The sequence below is a fragment of the Ahaetulla prasina genome, chromosome 3, assembly GCF_028640845.1.
Source record: "Ahaetulla prasina isolate Xishuangbanna chromosome 3, ASM2864084v1, whole genome shotgun sequence".
Lineage (NCBI taxonomy): Eukaryota > Metazoa > Chordata > Lepidosauria > Squamata > Colubridae > Ahaetulla > Ahaetulla prasina.
Window position 1 is genome coordinate 199,782,015 of NC_080541.1, and position 23,603 is coordinate 199,805,617.

Here is a 23,603-nt window from a genome sequence, read left to right on the forward strand (position 1 = left end):
AGCCCACTAGTCTCCCAGGTGACTTTCACAGACATTCACACTGCCATTAGGGTTAGCAACCATTGCTCCCCATGATTTCCATAAATTGGTCCATGCGGGCTTAGTTGGGAATTGAAATCCGCATATCTCACTGAGAATCGCCTTGGCAAGGTGAACAGCATGGAAGTTTAATAATAGATAAATAAATGTCTTAAAGTTGCTAAAGTTAGGAAACACTGCCCCAGAAAAAAACAAATATTGAAAGGTGTGTTGGGAGGGAAGAGAGCAGGAGAAGGTTTAAAAACAGAATGCTACATCATCTGCTTTTCTTCATAGGAAACAGGGCAGCTGCCTTGCCTCCAAGTCCTTCCACCAAAAATGTGGAGGAATGACTTGACTCTAGGTAAATCCTGCAATGTGTAATGATGCTTACTGTCTGATACATATGCATAGGTCTGCAGATTAAATTGGTTTTCATCAATTTGTTATGCCACGTTAAGTAAATGAATTGCCAGCCAAACAAACAAACTTACCCACCCTGTTATTTATCTTGGGAACACTTTGGGGGAAAAAATCAATACATGTAGTCCTCAGAATAAAATTGGGACAACTTCATCATTAACAATGCAGTCATATAGTGAAAAGTCACATGACTATGCTGGATTTATGACAGCAGCTCCACTGGAATTCACCTGTGGTTAAGTAAAACATCACATGACCGTGACTTCTAGCTTCCTGCTGGCTTCCCCAATGTCTTTGCTTGTTGCAAGCTATGAAGAGCACAAATTGTGATCATATGACTCTGAGACACTGCCACCATCATAACGCATCAGTGTCCAAGTCATAATCACATGACCCTGGGGATGCTGCAGTGGTCTTCAGTAAGAACACTGGTTGTAAAGCTACTTTTTCACTTCCATTGTTACTTCGAACAATCACTAAACTGGGCAGTCATTAACTGAGGACTATCTGTCGTTTCAGAAAACAGGCAAGTGATTATATCTAGTAACATTGCCTATTAACGATGAAAGAAACATATGTATTTATATGTATTTCTGAAGAGGTTTCATTGTAAGAGGTTTTCAAATTACCATCACTCCTACATTCTTTCAGAGTTTAGGCCAAAAAAACCTAAATTTACTTCATGCATATGGGTGGAACTTTGTAAATAAATGTATGTGGGCCAACATGCTTCCTACATCTCTACTATTTCTACATCCCTACTATTCAGGGAAACTTCCAAGCACAACCTGTTTAGTTAATGATATGTTTGTGCACACCCAGCTTTGGTCTTCTTCACCTTGTCTGACTCATTGGAAAGAGTGTCACTGTTGGAATAATAGTGCTTTACTGCTCCATCCTGAAGATCTTCTTTAGATGATGGTGCAAACAGTGGCTCATGGTGCTCTACCCAAGTGGTAGCCTCCTCCTCTGATAAACAGAGCAAAGGTGTCTATTTACCCCCTGTGTTTAGGAAGACCTTGATTTTGCTTTTTAACATAAATCAGTCTAATTCAGGGCTCTCCAACCTTAGCAACTTTAAGACTTGTGGACTTCAACTCCCAGGGTTCCTCAGCCAGCTTTGCTGGCTGAGGAACTCTGAGAGTTGAAGTCCACAAGTCTTAAAGTTGCCAAGGTTGGAGAGCCCTGGTCTAATTTACACTTGTCAAAATTATATGTATAGATAGCTTTTTCTTTGGGCTTTGCAATGCACTTCAGGTGTTTAAAACAAAAGTAAACATTAGGAGGAATGACTTTCAAATGGCATTTGTTACAGAACACTTTTATACAAGGCACGCTCAAGGAAAACCTGTAGAAAAGTATTTATTAACATGAAATGGCACGCGAGGTTTAATTTAAACAAATGCAGAATGATACGTAAGGAGGATGTTGAAAGTTAAATAAACAAGATTTGGTCTTTTCTGTTGGAAAACTCTCTGACTTCTTAATTATTGCTAGGATGAATGGTGATACAATATACACATTTACCTGTGTGTTTTACACCAGGAAGCCAGTACTCTTGTAAAGTACACCGAACACCTTGACACCTCCCAGCAAGTCCTGTTTAATCACTGTTTGTATGTCCATGCCACTTCAAATAAGATACAAATGGTTGAGTTTAGGCAAAACTGTATGTCAAAACCGCACAAAGAGAATGATAGCCTGGCATTAAATTTTAAGCTATAATAATGGCAAATGGAAATACAACAAGAGTTATAATTGAGTGAGATACGATACACAGATTTTTATAATGTAAAAATAGTGTCGAATTCGGAGTATCCCTTTGAGTCTGAGGCCGCAGAGAAAATAGCCTTTGATCAAAGTTCTTACTTTGATCCTATGGATGAACTATATAAGTAGGAATCCTACATATGGCCTACACGTGCAGACAATTCATAGAGCTATAATGTATCAAAGTACAGATCAATATAAATTAGTAAAGGGCTACATTTGCTGTCTAGTAGTAGTGTTATCTCAGTTTTGTTGCCTGGATGAGATCACTTTTTAATATGGGTATTAATTCTTTCCACATCTTCTCAACTTTACCTCCCCAGATGTGCCTGAATTATATATGCAAGAGTTCCTTTTTCTGTCCATGTCATCTGGAGTTGATAAGAAGTTTAGTACAAAATCATCTGGAGATCTTTTTTTTTTTTTTTTTTATTCAAAAAGTTTTACAAAATTTTTTTTTCCCCTTTCCCCCCCTCCTCCCCCCTCCCTTCGCAACCCCCCTCCCCCCCCCCCCCGACTTCCCGGAACAAGCACAAGGTATAGTTAAAAGTAAAACAAACATATGCTAAAAAATTTTCGTCCCAACTTAATTATACCCCTACAATCATCAATTCCTAACTTCCCCAAAGCAATCAAACATAATACATCATAATCATTCAAAACAGTCTGATAACTCTTAGTCTGATATCTACGTTGAATATAGTCAATCCATTTTTCCATTCCTTTAAGTATCTTTCTTGCGTATTGTCTTTCAAAAAGGCTGATATCTTCGCCATCTCAGCCAAATTGGCAACTTTCAATATCCATTCTTGTATTGTTGGTACTTCTTTTTTCTTCCAATATTGTCCTATTAGTAATCTTGCTGCGGTTATTAGATTTAAAATCAATTTAGTCTCAATTACTGTACAATCCGTAATAATTCCCAACAAGAAAAATTGCGGCAGGAACTTTATCTTCTTTTCAGAACATTTTGTAAAATCCACCAAATTTTTATCCAAAAGGCCGTTATGTCCTTACAAGTCCAACAAATGTGAAAATATGTAGCGTCATCACAATTACATCTCCAACATTTTGCCTGCATTTCTGGATACATACACGATAATTTTTTAGGATCCAGATGCCATCTATAAAACATTTTATAAAAATTTTCCTCAGATTCTGTGCCTCGTGAATTTAACATTTCTAACCCAAATTTTTCCCACGTTTCCAATAATATTGGCTCCTGAAAATTTTGTGCCCACTTTATCATACAGTCCTTTACCAAGTCCCTTTCAGAATCTATTTCAAGTAACACATTATACAATCTCTTTATATGCTCCTGAGACTGATTTCTAATTTGCTTTACCAAATTTCCCTCGTTCTGCTCTATACCAATTTTCTGATCTCCCTTCCATCTAGCACATAATTGCTCATATTGAAACCAAGTATAATTTTTCCCTTCCTCTCTTAATACTTGCAGAGATTTTAACTGCAAATTACCTCTTTCAGTATACAAAAGATCTTTATATGTAATCATTTCCTGCTTCTGTTCTATGTTTATATTTTCTACTGTATGTCTAGGACATGCCCATATAGGAACCTTATAATTTAGTTTATAAGAGTATTTTTTCCAAACACGCAGAAGGGCATTTCTTAGCACATGATTTTTAAAGGCCTTATCCACTTTTTTGTCATAAATTAAATATGCATGCCATCCATATAACAAATCATAACCTTCTATATTCAAAATTCTGTCCTCTGTTAAATTAAACCAATCACTTATTGCAGAGAGAGCAGCTGCTTCATAATATAATTTAAAATTAGGCATTTTTAAACCTCCCTTTCCGAGAATCTTGAATTATTTTCATTTTAACCCTAGCTTTTTACCTTCCCATATAAATTTGTTAATTCCTTCTGCCATTCCTCAAGATTCTTATCTTTCTTAATTATTGGTATCATCTGAAAGAGGAATAAAAATCTAGGTAAAACATTCATTTTAATAGCAGCAATTCTCCCAGCAAAGATAATTGCAATTTTTCCAAACAATCAACTCCTTCTGAACTTTTGCCATAAAACCTCATAGTTATTCTTATACAATTTCACATTTGATGACGTAATATAAACCCCTAAGTACTTAACCTTCTTTACAATTTCAAATCCTGTTACTTCCTCTAGTTTTTCTTTCTGTTGTCTGGCCATATTTTTATTATCACTTTTGTCTTTTCTGATTTACCTTAAACCCTGAGACATTCCCATATTGATCAATTATTTCCAACAAAGATTTACTAGAATTTATAGGGTTTGTTAAAGTAATCACCAAATCATCTGCAAAAGCTCTTAACTTATATTCATACTGTCTAACTCTAATTCCCTCTATCTCCTTGACTTCTCGTATTTTATCCAATAATGGTTCTAGAGTTAAAATAAACAATAATGGTGATAAAGGACATCCCTGTCTTGTTCCTTTCGCAATCTTAAAAGGTTCTGTTAAGCTACCATTGATTATAATCTGTGCTGTTTGCTCTCCATAAATTGCCCTAATTATTCTTAAAAAACCATCTCCAAATTGCATCTTTTCTATTAATTTAAATAAAAAATCCCAATGCAATCGATCAAAAGCTTTCTCTGCATCGAGAAAAATAAATGCTGCTGGAATAAAATTTTTCTTTTCTAAGTACTCCAGTAAATTAACAATCTGCCTAACATTATTCCTCATCTGTCTCCCTTTTATAAATCCAGATTGATCATTATGAATTCTTCGCTGCAGAATCAACATTAATCTATTAGCTATTATTTTAACAAAATCTTATAATCATTATTTAAAAGTGAGATTGGCCTATAATTCCCAGGTTTAGAACAATCCTGTTCCTCTTTGGTATCAATGAAATAAAAGAGGTTCTCCATGAGGGGAATTCTCCTAGTTGTATCTGATTAAATAATTCCTTAAGTGGACCTAACATCTCATCCTGTAAATTCCTATAATAACTAACTGTAAGCCCATCCGTACCAGGAGTTTTCCCATTTTAATTGTTTAATTACCAAAATAATTTCTTCCGAGGTTATAGGCCGATTCAATTCATCCGTTTGTTCTAAAGTTAAATTTTTAACCTTATATTCCTTCAAATATTTATCAATATCCCTATTCAATATATTATCTTTAAGATATAAATTTGTATAATATTCTAAAAAAGCTTTTTTAATTTTATCCTGTTGATATCTCTCTTTACCTTTGTATTCTATTTTTTCTATAGTACGTTGTTTTGTCTTTTCCTTAAAGTGTATGCTAACCACCTACCAGGTCTATTTGCGTTACAAAAGTATTATGTTTGGCATATTGTATATTTGTTGCCACCTGATCAGCCATTATCATATTAAATTGATTCTGTAGTAACTTTATTGCATCTTTAAGTTTTTGATCATGTGGGTTATGTATTAATAATTGTTGTTTCTTATAAATTTCCTCTTCTAAATACCTACGCTGTCTTTGTTGCTTATTTCTCTGTCTATTATTAAGATATATTAATACACCTCTCATAAAAGCTTTACTGCAGTCCCAAACCATTTCTATCGATGTTTCATTATTCAAATTATAATCAAAAAATTCTTTCATCTGCTTTTTACATTGATTTACATTATCCTGATATCTAAACAAATTTTCATTTAATCTCCAAGTTCTTCTACCCTCTTTTCCATATTGCAATTCCATCCAAACAGGACTATGATCAGACAAACATCTTGGAAATATCTTAGTTTTCTTCACCCTAAAAAGCAAATCATTAGAAATTAAAATAAAATCAATACGTGAGAAGGATTGATGCCTATCAGAGAAAAAGTATAGTCTCTTTCCTCCAAATTCCGCAGTCTCCATACATCTCTTAACTCAAAATCTTCTATCATATCAAAAAAGGATTTAGGCAGCTTTGCATGTGCAGGTATCTTCTTGGAAGAAATTCTCTTGTCCTTTCGTGTATCTATTACTCCATTCCAATCTCTCAATATAATACGATTTATAATCCCATAGATCAACTTATCATATAACATTCTATAAAATTTTTCTTGTTGCTGGTTGGGTGCATATATACCAAGCAAGAGAGTCCTTTTTGTTTCTATTGTAAGTTCAATAGCAATATATCTTCCATAAATATCTGCCTCTATTAACTTGGCTGGTATATCTTTTCTCAAATAAACCACTATGCCATGTTTTTTCTCCAAAGCTGAAGCAACAAAATGTTTACCTAACTTTGAGTTTATTAGGTACTTTTGATCTGATAATTTAATATGCGTTTCTTGTAAGCAAATAACATCATTTTAAATTGTTTCAAATAATGAAATATTTTTCTTCTCTTCTGAGCTGAGTTCAAACCATTGACATTCCAAGTCAAGATTTTATTTGCCATTACTGGGCTGCTGAAGCCTTTGGGCAATCAACTGAAGATCGTCCTCCCGTATCTTCGGCCGTGCTCCTCCCACCGCTTCTGTAGCAGAGTCCTGAACTTTACTTTGAGTTTGTTGCTCCTTTTCTTTACGCTTAAGGGCTCCCCTCGTCAGTCTTTGTTCTTGTGGTTGTTCCTCTGATGGTAACATCACTGGAATCACCTCAGCTTCCACACCCATTTGAGTCTCTTGAATTCTTTTTCTATTATTTCTATTTCAAATTTCAGCACTGTAGAAAGAAAATCTTTGGCCTTAAGCACTGTGTCAATCGATATCTTCTTCCTGATAATACACTGTCAAGCCAACTGGAACCTCCCATCTAAATTGAATCTGGTATTTCTTAAGTTCTTGTGTAAAAATGTAAAGTCTTTTCTATCCCTTAACATCTTGGGAGGATCTCTTTCAAAACCTTCAACTCCTGTTCCCTATTTTCAAGTTTTTCTGAAAAGCAACTTGCAAAATTTGATTCCTCACTGTTCTTTTCAAAAAATAAACCACAATGTCTCTAGGAAGTTTCTTTTGCCTAGCAATCCAAGAATTAACTCTATAAATTTTGTCAATTTGATAAGCAACCTCTTGTGGATCAAGTTCAATAAATTCAGCCAGAGCTTCTGATAAAGTTTTTTAAATCTTCCCTTTTCCTCATTCAAACCCCTCATTCTCAGAGCTCCTTCCATCATTCTATACTGCATCACCACCACTTGATCTTCATTTTTATCCAATTTGATTTGCATTCCCCCCATTCTATTTTCTATTTGTTGATTTGACTGAACAATTTCTTGCACCTCCTCCTCCACCACCTCCAATCTTTTGCCAAACCTTGAAAAGCCATCAAGATATCTTCTCTTATTTTTTATTATTCTCTTTATTTCTTCTCTTATTTTCTCATTATTATCCATAATCTCCTTAAACCTTTCTTCAGACACTTTCCTTGCTCTTTAATCAGATCTTCTAAAGCTGGTTCAGAACCCTTCTGCCCCCAGTCTTAGGTGGTTTAGTAGCCATTTCAGTTTTAAAATTCACAAAATATAAGTCTAGAAACTTCTCTTTTCCCCTTTAAGTATAGGAGAGCTCAGTTCACTTCATTAAAATCCACACATAACTTTTCTTATCTTCTTATTCGTCATTTTCACTCCCGTTCAGGCGCCATCTTTAAGAGTCAATTAAAACAAAGGAGAAAAAAAAATTTCTCTTTTTTAAAAGGTAGAAGTCCGGAAATCAAAAATACTTGCAATCCAATAATCGTCCGCTTGCACTCATTCCGTCTGCTTAAAGAGATCCATAAAGATAAGACAATTAGCAGAGATGGACACCTTCTTCTTTTCCTGCTTTTGCAGACACGCACTGAAGTCGGAGATGGCAGGAATATTTATGGGACCCGTCGACCCTTCGAGGCTCTGCTTAATTAAAACAAAGCCTCTGGGGAGGTCTACCAACATTTCCTGCGCTCTTATCTTCCCCCTTTCATCCAGGGAAAAAGATTAAAGCCGGCTTTTCCTGGCTTTTACGATATTCAGTGCGGAGCCCCTTTAATTAGGGCTCAGCGAAGAGGTGGAGCCACCCGGAAGAATCATCTGGAGATCCAAAGACCACTTTGATACTACTCCTCTTGACCTTGTTTATTTTCCCCTGGGACGGGAAAATATGGGCTCAGTGTTGCTTGCGGAGGTTCCTCACCTGGGTTTAAGGCACTTTGCTTAGGGTTCCCAAGGCTTTATCAAAACCCTCATATCTCTCTGGTGGGGAAAGTTCTTATACCTAATCAAATTCCCTCCCCAACAACTTCAGAGAAAGCTTTCAACAAAAAGTAATTTTTCAGACAATCTTCAGAGAAGATTGCAATGATCTTTAGCATTCTGAAATTAATCACCCTTGTAAGAAAAAATAATAAATAAATAGCCCACCCTCTTTGGTTTGGGCTTTGTTTTCCAGCATGAGAATTTACAATCTTGGGGGGAAAGTGATTTGGTACTTCTGTTTTGTTTTCTCTTTGCTGAATCATCTCCTTAAAAAAACCTCTTTGTTGATCTCCTTAAAAATATAAGAGCCCTTTTCAAAGAGGCTGCTGAGTATCCAAGACATGAAAGAGTTCAGTTTATTTCGCTCTTTACTGCAACTTCTCTCAAGTTTAAAATAGTTCTGGCTGTCACAGGCCTCTGTGATCATGTGATTATGACTTGGGTGCTTAGTGACTTGTCCACATTTCCAAGAGTTGCAGTGTCCCATAGTCACGAAATCACAATTTGCAACCTTCTCTGCTGGCTTTCCAAGCAAAGTCAAACTATTCTCCAAAGCACCTGAGGGTAGAACAAGAAGCAATGGGTGGAAACTAATCAAGGAGAGAAGCAACTTAGAACTAAGGAGAAATTTCCTGACAGAACAATTAATCAGTGGAACAACTTGCCTGCAGAAGTTGTGAATGCTCCAACACTGGAAATTTTTAAGAAAATGTTGGATAATCATTCGTCGGAAATAGTGTAGGGTTTCCTGCTTGGGCAGGGGGTTGGACTAGAAGACCTCCTTCCAACTCTGTTATTATTATTAAAATCAGTAGGGAAGTTTTTAGTCATGGTTATGTAAGGTCTTCATCTAAGAATCACATGTGATTTGCTTAATGATAGAAATTGGGACTGTTGGAACTGCTTTTGCTAAGTGGCATGATCATATGATGTCTCGCTTCTATTTTTTTCTTTTTTGCACTTTTTACTTTTCTGCAACTTTCTGTTTTTTAAATTGAATTTATATTTACGTGAAGGCTCCTGAACTGGGCTTGAAAGACAAAAGAGGAAGCCATATGCTGCATCCCATATTTGGGTAGACCAGGTAGATTAAAAAACACATCTATTTTTTAATTTTTTCTCTTTTTTTTAGTTTTTATTTGTTATCATTTTAATTGTAACTTTTAATAAACCTGCTATACAAATGTTGATCATCAAAGATAATCTAAGTGAAATATTTGTTGGTGAAATAAAGGAAGAAAATCAAGATCAACTCCACCATTGAAATGACAATAAAATAGTGGGTCTACCTGCCTGCTAATATAGTAGTTTTGGAGTAAAAGTCATATGTTTGTGCGTGCACAACTGCACATACACATGTAAGAGAGGGATATTTATATTCTACATGTGTGCTTGTGTACTATCTGCATCAGGGGTGAAATCCAGCAGGTTCTGACAGGTTCTAGAGAACCGGTAGCAGAAATTTTGAGCAGTTCAGAGAACCGGTAGCGGAAATTTTGAGCAGCTTGGAGAACTGGCAAATACCACCTCTGGCTGGCCCCAGAGTGGGGTGGGAATGGAGATTTTGCAGTATCCTTCCCCTACCACGCCCACCAAGCCACACCCACCAAGCCACACCACACCCACCATGTCACGCCCATAGAACCAGTAGTAAAAAAAATTGGATTTCACCCCTGAACTGCATGTGTAAAATTTATGAACATTTTATATTTTGTACATGCGTGAGGGTACATTTCTGCTTTTGTATAACATCTCTGTTCTCATAAGAAATAAGAATTATCTGAAGTCTTTTCATTATATATTGTGAAGATTCTTCCCCTGCTGTGGATTTTTGTCCCTTTTTGTTGTAAGCAGGCTGTATAAATATTAGCCGTATTAATATCCAGCTGAACAACCATTCCTTAAAAAAAAAAACACCTAGGATTTTTAATCATATTTAATGCAGTATTTCTTAACTGGAAGCTTTACAGATATATGTGACTATAATTATCATGTTGATTGTGGAAGCGTAAAAATTATATTCTGGTATATAGTATAAAATACGATGGGACTACATTGGGCAGACATACATGTGAAAAGGAATCTTGGCGGAACACAACCTAACAGTGAGATAGGTAAAGGTAAAGGTTCCCCTCGCACATACGTGCTAGTCGTTGTCAACTCTAGGGGGGCGGTGCTCATCTCTTTCAAAGCCGAAGAGCCAGCGCTGTCCGAAGACGTCTCCATGGTCATGTGGCCGGCATGACTCAATGCCAAAGGCGCACGGAACGCTGTTACCTTCCCACCAAAGGTGGTCCCTATTTTTTCTACTTGCATTTTTACGTGCTTTCGAAACTACTAGGTTGGCAGAAGCTGGGACAAGTAACGAGAGCTCACCCCGTTACATGGCAGCACTAGGGATTCGAACCGCTGAGCTGCCGACCTTTCGATCGACAAGCTCAACGTCCTAGCCCCTGAGCCACCGTGTCCCGTTAACAGTGAGATGGAGCTACCAAATATATATATATATATATATATATATATATATATATATATATATATATATATATATATATATATATATATATATATATATATATATATATATATATATATATATAAACAAACAAATGCAATTCTGTTTTGTAACAACAAAAATACCCTTATGAACGCTCAGTGTTCCTGTCTGTTCTCTGTGAGTCATACCCAGAATACTGCATCAAATTCTGAGCATTGTATTTTAGAAAATGCATTGGGAGAATGGAGCATGTCCAAGATGATGAGACTAGAAAAAAAGCTTGTGAGAAACACTTGGAGGCCTTGGGTGTGATTAAGCCAGAGAATAGTAAACTATGCTGTAGTATTTGAAGAGTATCAGGTAGATGACATATTCAGAATTATTCCAGAAAACAATACAAGAAAGAATAGGTTTAGACTGCAAGAATATCAATTGTTGTTAAAATATCAGGACAAATTTCCTAATGGTAAAAGCTGTTTGAATTTGGAACAGTCTTCTGAACAATGAAACAATAATTGTTTCATTATACTGAAAGAGGAATGGCCTTGAAAGAAAGGAGAAACAGATGCTGCCAAGACAACAGACAGATAAAAGAGGACTGCATTCAGGGCAGACATGTAACCCGAGAAAATCCTTCAGATCCTCCCTAGTTCACACAAAGATAAGGAGAGAAGTGCATTTAGACTTCCTAGATTTTTCAAATATAGATTTATAATAAGCATACTGCTATTCTACATAATTTTGGTTTCCTCATCTGATCCACCTTGAAGGGCTGACAGCCAATGAGGGATTTCCAATTTCAAGTGAGTTTGTGTTCTAATCAATATCTTCTATGAACAAGATTTCTCTCTTCCCTAAAAATTATGTAGTCTGGTCCAAGAGGGCATTAGGGAGATCATTTGCCTAGCATGTTGATCTATAGGATACCCCCACAATAATAATGTATTCTTTCATCTTCCATATATTCTTATTCAAATATTTTTGACTTTTCAGCTTATATTTCAGGATCTCAATATATATGTGTGCATTTTGTTCACATATTTCCTTTAAAATGTCACTCTTCTCTCCTTCTGTCTGATTTATTCCTTTTCAATGCATTATACTTTCAACATCCACACTCCACCCTTGAATTTCATCCCACCAGCTTTCAGTAATATCTACTAAATCATATCAGCCTTCAAGTTTTAAAACTTCTAGTTCTTCCTGTTGTTCCCCATAACCTTTGTACTTATATATAGTTGCTAAAACCCCTGGTCATGCAATTTGACCTGTTTCTGATGGCAATTATATGGTAATTGTTGGGTAACTCTTCCTCAGCCTTCCCAGTACAATATTTGATGTTCCATTATCATTTGGATTGTCTTCTTTCTCCTTCTTCCTACCAGATTAGCTGAAAGCTCAACAGATCAGATTTGCAAGGTGCCTTCCAAACATATTCTTATATTCTTGCTAGTTCTTGTGAGACACAGCCCATGCATCCATTCAAACAATTCAAATAATTCTTGTGGGTATCATCTACATAGTCAGTTACTCATTTCCAATTTTCTTTTCTGTCTTCCTGGGTAATGTTCTTTGATATGAAGGAGGGAATAAAGCAATAACTGGGTCTATAGCCTCCTATTCTGGGATTCATAACTGAAATGTCTTCAAGTCTCTGTCTAGTTGTGTCATTTGTTCTCACTGGATTCTCAAATATCCATGAAAATGATATTTGTCAACAGCTTTAAAGACTCTCAGCATCTTTCCATCACATCCTGAATGTGTACTCTGGAAAGGCCACCGACCACTATATACCGTATAGGCAGTCCACCCACAGATTGCTCTTTCGTCCCCTCTTATTGGAAGTTTCCAATCATCACAACTTACTGCATCTTGTTCTTTGGACCAGATGCAGGAATCCTTCCCTTCACAGAACCTGTAGTGTCTACTTTCTTAGTCTCTGAGCCTTGTGCATCAGCTCTTCAACCAGAGATGCAGAAACACCATCAATAGTTGTGCCCTGGAATACCGAAGCTTCTGCTATCTCAATCCTTTCAGTTTGTCTTTCTTCTATCTTCTGGGGAGCTTCTTGGAAGTATCTTCCTAGCACACATTTTCTTATGTCTGATTCAAGAAACTCCCACCTTTCCTGATGAGCTGGGAAGTGGACATTTTTTGCCTTAGTTCCTTCACTTTCAATAAGGCAGTCATCTTACACTTGAAACATGTGTAGTCTGGTATGCTCAAGGAGAAAAACAAACATAGCGCATCCCCTGCAAGTCAAGAGATCAATTCCCTCTATCACAATAGAGGGAATTTGTCCTTTGATGAACAAACCATGGCCTCCCCACTGAAGACTTGTTTGTTTTTCCTGTTTGTTCATTTTCTGAGAAACAAGTTTATGTCTCCTGAAGCTGATTCAACTAGGTCAGCAATCACACACAATGGGTAATCAGCAACTCTCAGGAAGCAACCAGCAGCAATCAGTCAGCAATTTTTTATCCCCTTTCTTTTTTCTTCTTTCTCTTATGCATCTTCCCTGTCCTTAGTTGAACCCCCCTGTCAAATTCCTGTTCACTCTAGTTTTTAATGTTGGAAGCAGAATTGCATGATGACTTTGGGTCTCTCCTTCCATAAAAATAATAGCATTAAAAATTACATTTCACATGATGTTCAAATTTTTTTGTATTTAGACAGAGAAGTTGGGAAAAGTTAGTAAAATATGTATTATTTTGTAATAATCTCCCATTGGTGATGATTAATGATGTCTATCATGTATCATCAAGGTTACTAAGTCTTAGTATTCATACTTTGCCTATAGATTACAAATAAGATTGTTGGTTTAATGTTCAAAGTTTGTATCTTTCTTGTCAGTTTTTGTTGTTGTTGATAAATGGTATGAAAATAAATATTTGAGGGGTCCTTGATGTTCTCTGAACTTTGTTTTTTTGCAGATGTTTCATTACTCAAACTAACTAGCAACCTAGTTTCATTACTAAGTGCTAGCAACCTAGTTTGGGTAATGAAATGTCTGCAAGAAAACAAGCAAGCTCAGAGAGCGCCAGGGACCCCTCATTTCAACCCTGTGCTACAGATATTCTCCTTTATTGGTAAATAAATATTTACTAAAAGGCATGGAATTAAGTAAATTTATCTTATTTTTCTTCTTTGTGATTAAACAAAATTAAAGATTTGCATGGGCCTTAGGCATTGTGCCAGTGTGGATAGATCAATCTAGGCTTGAAGCAGAAAGATATTGTATATTTGGGAATTAATAGCTGAGAGTTAAGCAAAACTCTTGATGATTACATAGACACAACAATATTGCTTTCTTGGTAACAGTACAGAATAATGTGCTATTAATAGGATATTTGTAGATCAGGGTTGAATTGTGGAGACAGTGGTGCTCTCTGAGCTTCATTGTTTTCTTGCAGATGTTTCATTACCCAAGTAGATAAAACTTTCAGTTCATTGAAGTTCAAGGACTTCTCAGATGTACTATTGCCCACCCTCCCTGTGTTTAAACCCAGTTTTAGCCATAAAACTCAGTGGTAGACTTTAGACCAATCACTGTCTCAATCCAACTTTCTCACAAGGAGGTTGTAGCGAAAAAAAATTGTTGGAGGTTACACAGCTTCTTTAAGGTGGAATATAAATCTAACAAATGATAAGTCATCTTTCTCTAATCTGTCTTGATGGTCTGGAATTATGAAAATTCAAGTTCAGACTTGAGGACGGCTACTATAATATCCCTTGTTTGTTTTGGCCTTTCTATTTGGAAGAAAAACAGGCAGAGTCAGAAGAAAATGTGACGTTAATCCAGATGATTACACATCAAGACACACCTCATAAGTCATTTTAAATCCATCACCATCAAATGTGGTGTCAATTGTACTTGTTCAGAAACAAGGAGTGGATGTATGGAATGAGTTGCTTTGTGCATCTGTACCTTGTTTTGTGACATTATGGTTGGCTCTTATAGTATTTCACGTTGAATGTTCTCTTCAAGATACCAGTAAAATGCATTATTCCATGGTCATCCAATTCCAATCCTTTATTTATACATATGCATTTAATTTTTGGGATATGCAAATAGATGGGGGAGGTTTTAAAACAGGCACTTGAAAATTAAGAACAGATATGTCAATTAATATTAGAGAAGGCCTCTGTGTTTTTAGGACAATGTACCATAGATGACATGGAGCAATATATTTAGGAAAAATTGGAATACATTTAAGGGAGTCAAAAATATGGAAAAACAGGGATCTTTGAATTCTGAAAATTTTCATAAGCAGAAAATGATTAATATGTATTTTGAAATCTTATCACAATAAAATATTATCTGGGATTGGCTACACTTGCTATTTGAAAGAGCAAAGTCCATGGTGAGTTTTGAGTTCAAACAGAAATTCATCATTGATTACATTTAGATGTGACAAACTACAATCCTATGCTCCTTTCCTTGAGAATAAATAGAACTGAACTGAACTTGGACCTCTGAGCAATATTGTAATAAATTAGGAATGGTATAGAAAAATGTTTACTTTTACCTAATTTTCTCCTTGAATTGTATTATTCATTTCACAGTTACTTCCCATTTAACTAATGGAACAGGGACATCCTTTTGAGGGAGAAATTTGAAAATTAATTCAATGTATTTTTTGGGGGAATGAGTTACATTCCTAATATAATTAGCACCATTATTCAAAAAGTTATAAAAAGTCTACATTTTGTCTATTGCCCTTCAAATGCAGTATGGTTTGTAAAACATAGCTTGCAGTTTAGACTTAGTTAATCTCATTTTATTCATTTCATTCAATAAACCATTGTTAAGATGTTACAATAGTAATTTGTTCTATGAATACACTCTTAATATTTTTGTTTGATTTATAAAGTGGGTAAAGATAATATGCAAAAAATATGATCACTAGTTAAGTTCACACAAATGCTAAGCCACAAACAACTCATATTATGGCTTAGCATGAACTCACCCTATGTCTGTCTGCAGCATATTTGTTTTATATTGAATCCATTTATCTGAACATGGAGATAGAGAACCTAGAACAAATAGGATTAACAAATGGAGCCAAGGAGCTAAATACAGATGAGTTATTGCCATCTTGTGGTGAAATCCTTTCTCTTTGGGGGCTAAATATTTAGCAGCAACAGCAGCTGCTTTTTACTGCTGCAGCTTAAACCCCTAAAGAGAAACGATCCTTGTTGAGAAAGGTGTAGTTTTATTAGAAGTCAAATGCATTGCAATAGTGCATAGCCAGAATTGAGAATCGCACGCCAAAATCCCTAAGTTCAACTTTTTCCTCTCTTAGCTGCCTCCCATCATTGCCCCTCCCCAGCAACCAGGTTCAAGCAAAATGTTTGGGTATGTAGGGCATAGGTTGATAGGCAGCTGTGTTCTTCTACTCTCGCAGAGTGACCTTGATACAGCAAGCAGCATCTGGGAGGGGGAGGGTTATACTGTATTTCCTCTCGCTTTCCCCAAGCAGCACTAACTTTCGCTTTCCCCCAATCAACCCCTCCTTCCATCCACCCTCTTCATAGTTCATGGCAGACTGTCACCACATGGTAGAACTTCATAAAGTGTCCAGACCTCAGCAAGATACATTGGTAGCCAAGCTATATTTTGCTTCTGCTACACCCAGATTTTGTTTTCTTCACAGCAAGAAAATCTGTTGGAAGAAACAGAATTTTCAACATATTAAAGGCACAAAATACAAGGGAGTAATAGAAAGAGTCTGACTAGGAAAGAGCAATAAAATACCCAAATATGCTTCCCACCCCCTTTATAGTAATATTTCTCAATTGCATGGACATCAATTCCCAGAATGCAATGCTGGCTGGGGAATTCTGGGAGTTGAAGTTCACACATCTTAAAGTTGCCAAGGTTGAGAAAAACTGCTGTATAGCTTGCAAATCATTCTGGCTGCAGAGCCATTTTATGTGAATAAAAATGTTTAAAGGAGAGAGGCATTTCATTGAGTAAACCGGGCTTGCTTTTGAATAAACATGACCAAAATGAATGTGCAATCCTTTAAAGGCATCTATTTATTTTAAAATTCAAGAATTTATTATTTATTATGCTTCACAGGAGATAGTCAAAGAAGTCAAGATGGCAGCCACGATGAAGCACTGTCTTCTATATACAATGTGGTACATAGTATATTGGAAAAATTATATGCCAAATTATATGGTATGTTACACTGAAAAATAAATAAAACTTTAAATCCCATGTGTTGGACATGATATCATTAAGTCCAACTATTATGATCACCATATTTAGAGGAATAAGTCTACTACACACCCATACTCAGGTGTGGGAAACCTGGCCAAATAATACTGGCCCCATGCTGGTTTAGGAATTCTGGAAATTAAAGTCCACAAGTCTGACAGTTGCCAAGTTTGGAGATCCCTGCAAAATAATATGAAAAATGTGCCCGCAGATAAACCAACCCACATTTGGTTTGCTTTTCAGCGGATGAACTGATCCACAAGTATATATGGGAAACATGGTACTTTAAAAAGTATATATGCATGGATAGGCTGTTTAGGTGGCACAGTGGTTAGAGTGCAGTACTGCAGTCTACTTCAGCTGACTGCTAGCTGCAGTTCAGTAGATCAAATCTCACCAGTTTAAGGTTGACTCAGACTTCCATCTTTCTGAGGTGGGTAAAATGAGGACCCAGATTGTTGGGGAAGATATGCTGACTCTGTAAACCACTTAGAGAAGGCTGTAAAAGCACTATGAAGCCGTATCAGAGGTGGGTTTCAGCAGGTTCTGACCAGTTCTGGAGAACCGATAGCAGAAATTTTGAGTAATTCGGAGAACTGGTAGTAAAAATTCTGACTGGCCCCGCCCCCATCTATTCTCTGCCTCCCAAGTCCCAGCTGATTGGGAGGAAATGGGGATTTTGCAGTAACCTTCTCCTGCCATGCCCACCAAGCCACACCCACCAAGCCATGCCCACCAAGCCACACCCACAGAACGGGTAGTAAAAAAGTTTGAAACCCACCACTGAGTGGTATATAAGTCTAATTGCTATTGCTATTAGGTGCATTGTGGCATCTAACATTCTCAGCTTCTCTATGAGTATATATGGATGCTTTTTTCCTATATGGATCGACACAACACATTCTACTCAACTGTTTCCAAGGATCAAGAGTGACAAGCAGTGTTTTGCAAGGGTTCTCCTTGAAGGGACAGTTCCAGTTAAGGCATGTGTGAGGGTTGTACTTGGTGCCTATGTTGTGGTCTGCCTCAGACTCAACACTTATCCCTCTTATTTAACAGCTGTATGATACTGCTGGGAGAGTTTATCTTCTAGCATGGAGTAAGGGAATATTGGTATTTTGAATTTAGACCAAAGTTTCTCAACCTTGAAAAATTTAAGATGTTTAGACTTCAACTCCCAGGAATTCCATTCCCTCCATGCTGGCTGGAGAATTCTTGGAGTTGAAACCCAGATGCCTTAAAGTTCTCAAGGTTGAGAAACACTAATTTAGACTAAACAGGAGATGTGGTGAAGGCCATATCCCAATGCCATCTCAGCCATTTCTGCTTTTAAGTCAAGGTTTCTGGTTCAGCACAATGCTTTTTACAGCTGTAAACTTTCCAAAGATAAAAAACAGTTTTTATCTTTCATTTTTATCTTTCATTTTTAATATTATACAAACATGATTCTTTCATTTCCCCACATACAAATATGTCATACACAATATGATTCCCAAAGATTTAAAGTTTTTTCCTCAATACTTTGGCAACAACCCTGTCCTGTTTATAAGGAAGCTCGTCCCCCAATGAACTCAAGTGAGAGTTGTTTTTAAAAGTAAATCTGAACAAATTGCACTTTTTTTTGCTAAAAACAATATTCAAGGCCATCTAATGGCTGAAAGCCTATTTTCTATCACTGGTGAAAATTTTAAGCTGCTTACTTTTTATTTAGTTAGAAAATCCTGTTTCTTAAAACTGCATTGCTAAAACTATTACCAATCAATAGTCATTTGAACAATACAGAACCCCTTCCTACCAGTTCAGGTCTGATCATTACCTTATGCATGAAAAGAGCAGAACAAAGTGAATTAAAGTGACAGCAAGCTGAAATGTATGCAGTCAGGTAGGTTTATGACGAAAGAAAGCCTGAGAAGGTTTCTGACTATTCCAGAAGCTCTGATTGCAACACACTAGTGATGTTTGTTGTATAGACTCCTCCCACCTGCTCAGGTATGAGGAAAACAGGAAGTATCGGGCTGAAGTGGGTGGAGCAGTATTGTACTTAGTTACCTGTTGAATTCAGTCTCGTGCTTCTTTCAAAGTCCACAAATTGCTGAGGTTGGGTTAACTACTCCAGGTAAGATGAGCTGAATGGCAAATACTGGGAGTGAGTTACTAAACTGTAACCATTTTAATACCTGTATCATTTGGTAGCAATTGGGGAGTATTACTGCCTATTTTTTTAATTTACATTGCTAGTGATTGCTTTGGAAAAAGAGGAATCTTTTTAGTGAGGTGCATTAGCTGAGCAGCAAGTCTTGTTTTAAAGAGAAAACATTTCACTGTATTGTCTAAGTTGTGTGGTAAAAATAGTGTAGCTTGTGCATTCTTTTATTTGCTTGTATTCAATATATGTGAGCAAGTGCTACCTTGTTAGCCTTCTTTTACAAAATTTATGGTAAGATACAATTCAATAAGGCATTTTACAATTTATTATGGAAGACAATGCTTCACTCTATAAGAAATAGATTTAACTAATGAACTTCCCCAATAATTCAATTACTGCTTATTTGTATAAATCAAGCTGGTAAAACCTGAGTCTCTCCAAGTGTCCTAATGAGTTTGTTTTAATGTAATAAAAGGGTAAATATTAAATCCATGTAGGAGAGTTCTAATATATTTAATGTAATGCTATTTAAATCTAGATGAAATCAGTTTTAATTTGTAGCTTACACACACACACACAAAAATTCCCACATGGCTGGGCTTTTTTTTGTGCCTGCCTCTCTCCCTCATGCTACTTAAAAGTCCTGTATAATTCTTGGCCTGACAAAGCTTGCATCCTTCTGTTCACCATGCATTACAAGAAGCAACAGCTGGCTACCCTTCTTCCACCTTTCACTGTAAGGTCTCCAAATTAGTGATTGACCCAAAGATTTGGGACCTTGGCCCTCTATTTTTCAACTTTATCCAGCGGTTGTGAGGATGAAGTGAGATGGTAAGATTATAGCTATGTTGTTTCTCCTGACAGGATAGGTTTTAATAAAATAACAGACTCTGTCGTTTCACCGAGTCCTGCTAATCTTCTGTTTTTAAATTTATTTTTCTGCCTTAGTATATATGTAATTATTACAGAAATTTAAATAGTATCCAATGAAATGGATTTGTTACTCTTACCCCTTTCTTAGTTATACATCCTGGACTGTTACACAGGTTTTTTTTGAGTGGGTGGGGGAACTAAGTTGTGCTCTGATATCTAAACCTTGCTAAATCGCCTTGTTCAGGTTCTTTCCTGCCAAGTCTTTTTTATCTTGTTGTAGGTTATCTTTCCCCATAAAATATTAATGTCAGTTTCAACTCAGTTATTATCTTTCCAGCTGCTCCCACTTTTCAGTCTTAAATAACTGGATAAGAGGGGAGAGTAGATTAGTAGTAGAGGAGAAATGATGCTTTGATTTGATAAATGCATCTATCTTCCCCATATCCCTATTACATATGGTCTCCAACATTCAGTATGATATGTATCTTATCCATCATCCAAAAAGGTTTCCCCAGTGGTAAGGAATATCCTTTCATGGGTGAAGAAAGGCAAGCTGTACCCTCATGATCTTGGCTGAAAAAAGCCTGAGAATGCAAGTGGTGGAAACATACATGTAATTGCTAACCAAGGTATTTGATAAAATATATTCCATTTTCCAAGTGTTTCTTTGCATAGGAAAAATATGCTTTGTATCTCACAGATATTATTATTATTATTTTATTTACACAAAATGACAGTATACACAGCAAACGAGATAACTATGCTGGATTTCATATCACAGATCACAAGTTGAACACTTCCCAAGCATTTAGGACTGCGTGATGTATCGGCGAATTATGCGAGCAGATCCCAGTAAGGTGGCCTTCTGCAGTTAACCAATGGTGATCTTGTCAGTGCCAATTGCTTTTAAGTGCTTGCCTAGGTCTTTAGGCACAGCTCCCAGTGTGCTGAGTACCACTGGAACCACCTGCACTAGTTTATGCCAGAGTCTCTGCAATTCGATTCTCAAATCTTGATATCTGGTGACTTTTTCAAGTCATCATCATTATCATCATTATTATTATTATTTCTTTTCATTAAACATGAAACTCAGTCAACTGGACATTTAAAAATGTGTCACAAATACCATTGACTGGTGCTAATTGCTGATACGGGTTGCTGCCAGCGTCCTAGGTATCAACCAAGTATCTTCTTAAAATACACAATGATCCGAGTGGCACAGTTTTTTGCAGTTCCATTGGTGTTACTGCAGGAAGCTGCAATTTCTTGATGTGTTTTGTAAAATTCTTGGACATGGTACCAAGTGCCCCGATGACAATGAGTATCACTATTACATGTTTCATCCACAATCACGTAGTTTCGATGGCCAGGTTGTGATATTTTGTGATTTTTCCCCACTTCTTTTTCTTCGATTCTGGCATCTCCTGGTATAGCGATATCAATAAATTGTACGTTTCGGTTTTCGACAACTGTGATATCTGGCATGTTGTGTTTCAAATGACAATCCGTCTCTATTCGAAAGTCCCATAAGATCTTCACCTTCTTATTTTGACAACTTTTTCCACTTTATGTTCCCATTATTTTTCAGTTACAGGTAAATCGTATTTTTACATAATGACCAGTGGATTAATTTAGCAACTTGGTCGTGTCTATTAATCAGTTTGTTTGTAATCAGTGTCTGCAATTTTGTTGCAAGGTTGGCAGTTTGGATGGTCAGTGGATTTTTGTATCTTCACTCTCATGGCATTATTGCTTTATTGTTATTATTGTTGTTGTTATTATATTGGTCTACTCTAAAAAGCCTACTTTTTAAATTTCCTGTATAGGAAATAAGTTGCTTTCCTTTGTTGATGATGATGGTAAGTATTTTTGTAAGGAAATATCCTTAGAGAACTGTCATTGCTGAATACATGAGGATTTTCATGTTGAAATATTCCTGCAGGTGTGTGCTTTGTTGAGGAGGGGGAAATTTTCAACAGGCTGCTTTAATCTTTAAAAAAGAGACAAGAGAGAGGAGGGGGGGGGGAAAGAACTTAAGCCTTTTAGAACAGGGGTCTCCAACCTTGGTCCCTTTAAGACTTGTGGACTTCAACTCCCAGAGTTCCTCAGCCAGCAAAGCTCTCTGGGAGTTGAAGTCCACAAGTCTTAAAGGGACCAAGGTTGGAGACCCCTGTTCTAGAAAACATTTCTCCTTTCAAATGTAAATATATTCGCCTATTTTTTGCAGTTCAAATATTGGACTTCTTGATACTTTCACAGTTGAACTTTGATAACTGGGAAAGATTCTAAAGTCCAGTTAAGCTTCATAACTCTGAAACGGATAATGTATTAATATGATATGATCTCATAGCTTGAGCAAACTGGAAATTTACTTCATCCGAAAGCTTATTAAGGGAAGAATTACTATGCTATCATGACATATAAACCATAAAATAGTTTAAGATAGCTTTCTCTGCTCATTCCAATGGAATCTGCTATTGTCCCCTCCTTTCACCTCCTATTCAGTATAGCAACAAAAGCTAAACTTTTCATTTGCTTATATGTTCTCTTCATGCTTTACTTTTCTGTTATTTATTTATTTATTTATTTATTATTTATTTAATCATATTTGTATACCGCCCTATCTCCCGAGGGACTCAGGGCGGTTAACAGGCACTTAAAAACACATAAATACAGCATAAAAAACAATTAAAAAACTTATTCTAAAAGCCCAATAACTAAAAAATATAAAAATAAAACCCAATTTAAAACCCGTAAATTTAAAACCTAACTCAGTCCTGCGCAGATAAATAAGTATGTTTTAAGCTTGCGGCGGAAGGTCTTTTTGGAGAGCGATCTATGCTTTTTAACTTTTAATGAGGTATCCTGAGATCTTTTTTTTTTTTTACATTTATATCCCACCCTTCTCCGAAGACTCAGGGCGGCTTACATTGTGTAAGGCAATAGTCTCATTCTATTTGTATATTTATATACAAAGTCAACTTATTGCCCCCTCAACAATCTGGGTCCTTATTTTACCTACCTTATAAAGGATGGAAGGCTGAGTCAACCTTGGGCCTGGTGGGACTAGAACCTGCAGTAATTGCAGGCAGCTGTGTTTAATAACAGGCTTCTTACAGCCTGAGCCACACCGCGGATCTGATCATCATCTTAAATTTTTTCAGGTCTGGGGAAATCTATAGAAATTAAATAAATAAATAAATAAATAAATAAATAAATAAATAAATAAATATCCACTATCCGTAGGTTTTATCTTTTCTACAACAGTTTTATCTTTTTAAAGCAGCTTAATTTATCAGTAGGTGGATATCTTCAAACTGGGAGAAGCAAGTCCCTTTTGCTACATTTTGCTGCAGATACATAGCTAGAGTCTCTCCTATGTTCAACATGGAATAAAACATAATGGAAAAACTCAGAACTGATGCTCGCATGTACACAATTTAAAGGTCTCTTTTAAAACTATTAAACACTATAGGCTGCTTAGTAATGCAGAAAGGA

The 23,603-nt window shown here is 36.3% G+C and overlaps 1 protein-coding gene across 6 annotated transcripts in view; it reads left to right on the top strand.

Annotated features, from left to right (window-relative positions):
* The window catches only part of LPIN3 (lipin 3), a 69,625-nt gene that overhangs the window by 2,840 nt on the left and 43,182 nt on the right, over nucleotides 1-23,603 (top strand). For 3 of the 6 annotated variants that reach the window (XM_058175774.1, XM_058175777.1, XM_058175776.1), the window contains exon 1: nucleotides 19,085-19,202. The exons of 2 other annotated variants lie outside the window; for them this stretch is intronic. The gene's annotated coding sequence lies outside the window, so the exon portion shown is untranslated. Of the gene's footprint in view, nucleotides 1-19,084; nucleotides 19,203-20,610; nucleotides 20,735-23,603 lie in introns of those variants that run through there. One more of the 6 variants, XM_058175773.1, reaches the window with a different exon arrangement.